Here is a 7,963-nt window from a genome sequence, read left to right as displayed (position 1 = left end):
GGCAAGGACTCTCGGAGAAGTTGGCGCCCTCGCTCCCACCCCTGGGCTGGCCTTGACACCCAGCGGCTGCTGACCCAGAGCTCCCGCGACCCCGGGAGATGCTTCCCTTCCCTGGAGCGCTGGCACCCTTCCCGCTTCGGTCCCTGCCCGCAGCCAGGCCTCTCCCTTCCTCCTCCCCTCTCTGCCCCGTCTCCCCACCCTCGGTGCGTCTGCCTGGAGGGCTGCCTGTGTCGCTGTGTCAGCCTTTGCCCCCATCCTGGTGCCACGGAGAAGTCTCTCCCGGTCCCGAGCCCCCCGCCCCGCGTCCACCTGTCCACTGAAGTCCGCACACGGGGTGGGAAGCGCTCTGTGGCTGGCTGCGGAAATCAGGGTGAGTGGGCCCTTCTCCCGTGCCAGTGCTCACCGTCCTCAGGAGGGAAGACGTGTCTGTGCCCACCCCTGAGGCCGGCTTGTCTCAGACTCTGTGCCCTCAGCAGCTGCAGCCACTGATTTCTCACCTGACATGGAGACATCGCTTCGGTCCGTGCTCTTACTTGGCTCCGTTGTCTTCTCCATCGGGAGCTGGACTCCAGCTCCGCAGTCCAGCCAAGGTGACGTTTCTCCCTACAGTGTGTGTGTGAAGGTGCACATGCTTTGGGTGGAAGATAGGGAACACCTGCTGGTCCGGGTTACTTCTGTGTTACCCATGAGAGGAACCCATGGCCCGAGCCCCCCAAAGGGGACAGTGTGAGTATTGGACAGCCGAAACAGAATTATTGCTTCTTTTTTTTTTTTATAGAATTATTGCTTCTAAAATCATTACGCTGCAAAATTGAAATCAATAAATTCTTTTTTTTTGAAATCAATAAATTCTTAATCAAATGTCCAACCGTAACATTATATCAACCTCATTAATTGTTAAATTTAGTATTCATAAAATTTTCATTACATTTGAAGGAGTGTGTGGGCTAGGTTTTACAAGAATTCCCAATTGTGATTTAAATCAGTTACTCCCAGCCAAATGGTTTCAAGAGCAAAATTATAAATATCCTTTCAAAAATATTTACAGCAGATTTTTAATATTTTAATATGTTTGCACTGATATGGGGTGAAGCTGTCAAAAATAAAGATGCCAGGGCTTGCAGAGGTCCTAAAAACAGCTCTTTATCTGAGGGCGAGGGAGGAATCAGTGAGGATGAGGGGGTGGGGGGTGGTGATGGGGCACAGGAAAGCCTCAGGGGACAGGGTGGGGACAGTGATGGTGATGGGAAGGAGGAGGGATAGTGTTCTCTTTTACTTCTTCAAGGAGTGCTATTCGACGCCTTGAGTTGGGGTGCAGGAGCTCCTCTGTACGCACAGGGGTTATGGGGTCTTATAGGAGCCGGGAGGCGCCACAGGGTCACTGAGTGAAGATGAGGGTCAGGCTTGCTCTCACCCTCAGGACATTCAAGTGGAGCAAGTACTTATAGGAGGGTTGTGATGGGAGGCATCTGGGGCCAGCCCTCAGACGTGCCTTTTGCAGGGAACCCCAAAGTGGTAACACTCCTTTGCTAAGGGCTCTGGGCCCTTGGCCACCAGGTTCCAGGTCCCATCTTCTCCACTGCCCTATCCTACTTTACCTCCACCCCAAAAGCTCTGTCAACTCAGTCCCATATTTTCCCTCACTTCACTCTCTCTGGCTAGAAGGAATAGCCCAGGGTCCATTAGAAGGTTCCCAGCTGGGATCCCCTTCCTTCCAGGGCACGAACACTCAGTCTATTAACCCTGGTTATATGATGGCCAGCCTGGGTAGGGAGACAGATGTTGTCATTTCTTCCTGGGAAGATGTCACCACTGGCAAATGGCCACATGACCCCTCCCAAGGCAAAGAGAGAGAGAAGAAACAGTGAATAGCAAAAGGAATTTAGTGTTAATTTAATAATAATAAAGAAAAATTATTTATTTATTTATTCATGAAAGACACACAGAGAGAGGCAGAGGGAGAAGCAGGCTCCCTGCGGGGAGCCCGACGTGGGACTCGACCCCTGGACCCTGGTATCACAACCTGAGCTGAAGGGAGGCGCTCAATCACTGAGCCACCCAGGTGCCCAATAATAATAAAATTTTGAGTCAGATTTTGCTACTTCAAATTAGAAGTGCCACAAGCTTGAGGCCTGTCACCAGGGCTGTTTCTCTTTAAACTGCCCTAGGTCCTGCTTACCCTACCCCAGACTCTTGAACTGTTAGACTGTGGGTTGTGTCATGAGAGCATAGAAGAAACTCACCCTGAGAGTGGGGGGCTGGGGGGTGCGGCCTGACTTCATGACAGTCTGACCCAGCCTGTTGGGAAAAGAAAGAGAAAGAAGCAATTTCCTGAGTGGTGTTTGTATCCTAACCTAAGCCACCAGGGGGTGGTAGGACGGCATTAGCTGCGGTGGGGTTGGCAGGCTCACCCACACATTCTCTGAGGGCTTCATTATCTTAATCCTTGCAACAATCCTGAAAAGCTGGTTGTGATTCCCCATTTTAAAGATGAAAAAGTTGGGATCCCTGGATGGCTCAGCGGTTTAGCGCCTGCCTTCAGCCCAGGGCGTGACCCTGGAGACCTGGTATCGAGTCCCACATCGGGGTCCCTGCATGGAGCCTGCTTCTCCCTCTGCCTGTGTCTCTGCCTCTCTCTCTCTGTATCTCTCATGAATAAATAAATAAAATCTTAAAAAAAAAAAAAAAAAAAGATGAAAAAGTTAAGGTTCAAGTAGCTTGCTCAGGGCCACCCAAGCACTCAGTGACTGGCCTAGGACTTGACCCACATCCATCCGATGTAAAACTGTATGAGTTCCTCAGTGAGATCTGTGGGTGTTGGCAGGAGGGGAGGCCCCTCTACCCCTGAGAGGAGGGGCTGCAGGGGCCCTGGAATCTGGGGGCCCAGCTCCTTCTTTGCCCCGTGCAGATGGCTGTGGGAGCGTGCAGCCAATGAGCAAGAAAGGAGAATCAAGAGGCGGGGGAGTTAGAGAGCATGCGAGCCCAGGAACACCATTGGATTGCCTGCTTTTACTGTGACTTTTCAAACCTATGCCAATGCATTTTTATTTACTTATGTATTTGTTTGTGTTTAAGCTGATTGAGCTGGGTTTTTGCCCTTGCTACCACAAGAGTTCTGACTGATACTTTTCTACAACACGAAGCTCTTCTCTCCTGGAAAAGAAGAGGTGATTGGGGGGTAGTCCCAGTTCTTGATGGCAAGTGACAGAAACCCAGCTGGAGTTAGGGGATGCAGTTTAGGGGTTTACCAGAAGGAGGCAGGTGCAGCTGGGCCTCTAGGGGCTCTGGGAACAGGAAGCCTGGACTCTGGGTTTGCTGTTGATCCATCCAAACCTGATCCCAATCAATCTAATCACCATCTTGGTCACAGGCAACATTCTAGGTGGATCTAAGTGTATACTAGCCCTACTCTGAGAACTATGGGGTAGTTACAGGATGCAGAGGCAAGAGGAGGAGGGGGGGGTGTGGGCTTTGTATGCACTGGCCCACCCTCCTAGAGAGCCAGGAAGGACTCAGGCATGCCCGCTCACTAGTCCACCCTCATCTACCAGAGAAATCACTTTCCCATCGTGAAGAGCTTGGTGAGGGTGGACCCAACTGCTATCACTTTTGAGAGGGTGGAAGCTTGAGTGAGCACTAGCAGGAACAGAGAGGGAGGGAGGAAAAAATTATATATATGTTTAAAGATCTATTTACTTATTTTAGAGAGAGAGACAGAGAGCACAAGCAGGAGGGCAGAGGGAGAGAAAATCCTGAGTAGACTCCACGCTGAGTGTGGAACCCGATGTGGGGCTCAATCTCATGACCCTGAGATCGCAACCCCAGCCAAAGCCAAGCATCAGATGCTCAACTGCACCATCCAGGTGCCCCATGTATGCTTATATTATGTAGATAGATGAAGAAACAGCATGTGATTCCATTATTTCCTGCAATAGTCTGGTGAGGCGCGTACTAATTTTTCCATGAGCAGACGATGACCCTCAGCATTTTCCAAGGGCCCCACAGCTGGTAGGGGCCAGATATAAAGCTTGACCACATACATATTTGTCAGATTCTTAAAATTGTTGGCACTTTTCCCACTACATATGGGTGTTTGTCTGAGTTGGAGGTGGAAGGCACAGGAAGGCATATCCAGAACAACCTTTGGTAGTATGGAGGGTGTAGGACCCACTGAAGCCTGAGTGCATGAACCTGGTCTCATTTCTGGGACCCAACTAAGGCATCTCCTGGACTTTGGTTTTATCTCAAAGCATTCGAGCATTCTCTCTGGGAAACAAAATGAGAAAAGGCCAGATGTGTGACTGTCCCAGAATTTCTTCTGAAGTGAGTCTCCACATCAGATTGAGGGCTCTCCTAGGCCCGCTCGCCCCTCTGCTCAGGACAGCCTAGTGAGTGGGTGGGCAGTGTCCTGGATCCCCCCAGGCAGAAGGTACGCTTGCCCTTATAATATACCATGGGTGATTAGATCATGTGACTGTATCATCTTCTTTTCCTTTCTTTTTTTTTTTTTAAGGTTTTATTTATTAATTAGAGAGAGAGAGAGAGTGGGCATGAGAAAGAGAGAGCATAAGCAGAGGGGAGGGGTAGTGGGAGAGGGAGAAACAGACTCCCCGCTGAGCAGGGAGCCCAATGTAGGACTCGATCCCGGGACCCTGAGGTCATGACCTGAGCTGAAGGCAGACACTTAACCAACTGAGCCACCCAAGTGCCCCGTCTTCTTCATTTCTAAGGGGATCAAGAGATATTTGATTCCAAGCAGCAGAAATCCCAACTCAAACTGGCTGAAACTATAAAGAGGATTTATCAGCCTGTGTATTGGAAAGTCTCAAAGTAGGTCTGGTTTCGGGTTCTCTAATCCAGTATCTCTACAGTAGCATCAAGGGCTTGGTTTCTTCACATTTTTCTAAAAACTGGCTCCCTCTCGTAATTGCAAGATGGCTGCCAAAACCCCTTGGGGCTGCAAGCTTCCTCTGTGCAGATTAAAATATGTCCACACACACACAAAAAAATATATAAAAAAAATAAAATATGTCCACAAATTCCTTGACACTTCCTTTAAAAGTCGGAGCCAAATCCCCGACTCCTTGAGTGCTCTTCCAACCCGCAGGAAAAAGCAGAAGTGCTGGCATAGCTTCAGAGACTGGGGCATGAAAGGGAAGGCAGCTGTCTGCTTGCTCTTGCTCAGATCACTTGCTCTGGGGAAAACCAGCCACCATGTTGAGAGGATGGTCAAGCAGCGAGCGCCCTGGAAGAGGCCCCTGCGGTGAAAACCTGAGGCCTCCAACCAACAGCCCTGGGGAATGAGTCCCCTGCAGGTAGCCACTGAAAAGCCTTGAAGTGGGGCCACTTTAATGCCATGAGCTTGGGAGTTGGCCATCAAGCGGGGCCAGGCCTCCCCCGAAGGCAGCCCCTCATGAGAAATTGCCAGCTAGAGCCACTCAGCAAAGCTGCTCCTGGATTCCGGCCCACGGAAACTGAGGTAAGAAACATTTGTGTTTTAAGCCGCTATTTTGGAATAATTCGTTCAGCAGCAATAGACAAGTAGCATATTCAGCATGTTCAGGGAAAATGATGTGTTTCTAGAAGCTCTTCCAGAAAATGAAGAAGCCTCGGTTCCAGGAGCTTCCATCAAACACTTCCTTAGGTCTCATTGGCCCTGGACTAATCACAGGCCTATCCTTCAACCAATGGCTGACCGGGGTGGGATGAGGCTAATAACTATCCCCTCCATAGGCCACTCCCCAGGGGGTCCCAGAGGCCCAGGGGCAGGTGTGGAGGGAGGCCCGACTAGATCTGGGGTGCTTCCCAGAGGAGGACCACAGGTCTACCTTGCCAGGCCAATCAGCTCCTCCCAGGGAGGAAAAAAGTGGGGGTCACTTGAGACAAAGCGCTTGGCTTGCAGTCAGGAATTTATGCATTTTACCTTGGTTCTGTGATTCTGCGCTTTTCTCTGTGGAAGCTCACTGCCCCAGTGCTGCCTGTGAGACGTGGCCTTCCCCGGCTGATGTCATTCCAGGTTCGAGGTCAGCAGTGAGGCAAAACAGCTCCCTCCAAGCTCTTTATCAGAAAGCCTGTGTCTGGAAGGGGCAGCGGTCACACTTCCAGGCAGAGCAATAACCATTCTTGAGAAGTGCAAATATATATATATAGATATATATATTTTTTCTTTCCCCCCTCAACTTAAAAACTGCTGCTTTAAATTGGTTGGAAATGAGGACACCTGGGGGGCTCAGAGAGTTAAGTGTCTGGCTTCAGCCCAGGTCATGATCCCCGGGTCCTGAGATCAAGCCCTGTCCTGGGCTCCCTGCTCAGCGGGGAGTCTGCTGCTCCCTCTCCTCCTTGTTCATGTCCTCTCTTGCTCTCTCTCTCTCTCAAATAAATAAATAAAATCTTTAAAAAATAAAAATAATAATAAATAAATAAATTTGTTGGGAATGGTCCAACACTGTTCTTCAAATATTGGGTTGCGTGGCTGTATAGGGATTGATAGACACAGCAGAAGGGGGCGGGAGGACATCATCTTATGTGTGTGTGTAGGGGTGGGGTGGGGGAGTGGTAACAGTTTTATTGAGATATAATTCACATGCCACACAATTCACCCATTTGAATTGTACAATTCAATATTTTTTGTATATTCACAGACAACAGTCACTATAATCAATTCTAGAATATTTTCACGTTGTCACCCAAAAACAAACTCCATACCTTTTGTTTTTATTTTTATAATTTAAAAAAGATTTATTTATTTTATTTTTTAATTTTTATTTATTTATGATAGTCACACAGAGAGAGAGAGGCAGAGACATAGGCAGAGGGAGAAGCAGGCTCCATGCACCGGGAGCCCGACGTGGGATTCGATCCCGGGTCTCCAGGATCACGCCCTGGGCCAAAGGCAGGTGCTAAACCGCTGCGCCACCCAGGGATCCCAGATTTATTTATTTTAGAAAGAGAGAGCACACAAGAGGGGGAAAGGGCAGAGGAGAGAGAGAGAGAATCTCAAGCAGACTACCCACTGAGCACAGGGCTTGATCCCATGACCCTGAGATCATGACCTGAGCCAAAATCAAGAGTCGGATGCCCAACCGGTTGAGCCAACGAGGTGCCCTAAAACTCCATACCTTTTAGATATCATCCCCTCGGCCCTGAGCATCTGCCACTCCTGTCTCTTATAAGTGTGTTTTAAATATATCATTTGTTTGGGGCACTTGGGTGGCTCAGTGGTTGAGCGTCCGCCTTTGGCTCAGGGTGTGACCCCGGGGTCCTGGGATCAAGTCCCACATCAGATTTCCCGCAGGGAGCCTGCTTCTCCCTCTGCCTGTGTCTGTGCCTCTCTCTCTGTGTCTCTCATGAATAAATAAATAAAATCTTAAAATGTATATATATCCTTCATTTGCCAGCAGATAAAAGTCTGAAAAAAATGGAGAGAAGTCATATTGTCCAATGTGAAGCATATGGTATAGTGTGGATTATTGTCTTGAAATAAATGTTCTCCATGATATGCGTGTGCTTTCTGACATACACACTTTTATCAAGTGGGCTGTGATTTTGTTGAAAGTCTATCATGATCGATCTTTGTTGTCTGGGAAGGTGTTGAGTGTAGGAAGGGGGTGCTGTGGGGGGCTGCTGACCTTGGCTGGGATGGGTCTGGGGACATGGTATAGTGGTGCAGGTTGTGGAGACAGAACAGAGAGCTTGCGTGTGGACGGGGAGAAGTTGACATCCCGGGTTGGGTGGTGACCTGATTTGCCAAGATCTTGGAGTGAATCCAGAGTGGCCTGACCACAGACCTCACTCAAGGGACCCAGGGCTCCTTCTGAGTCAGCCATGTTGAATCTTGGCTCCAGATCAGGGCCAGCTGAGGAGGGATGACGAGAATTGGGGTTCAAGGTGAGATTCCTTTGTTTTAAGTTTCTTCAAGGCCTGGGAGATGAAGGCCTTCTCATTCCTCCCCTTCCTCCTCTGG

This window comes from Canis aureus, chromosome 32, assembly GCF_053574225.1.
Source record: "Canis aureus isolate CA01 chromosome 32, VMU_Caureus_v.1.0, whole genome shotgun sequence".
Taxonomy (NCBI): Eukaryota; Metazoa; Chordata; class Mammalia; order Carnivora; family Canidae; genus Canis; species Canis aureus.
Note: the sequence above shows the minus strand (reverse complement) of the source record.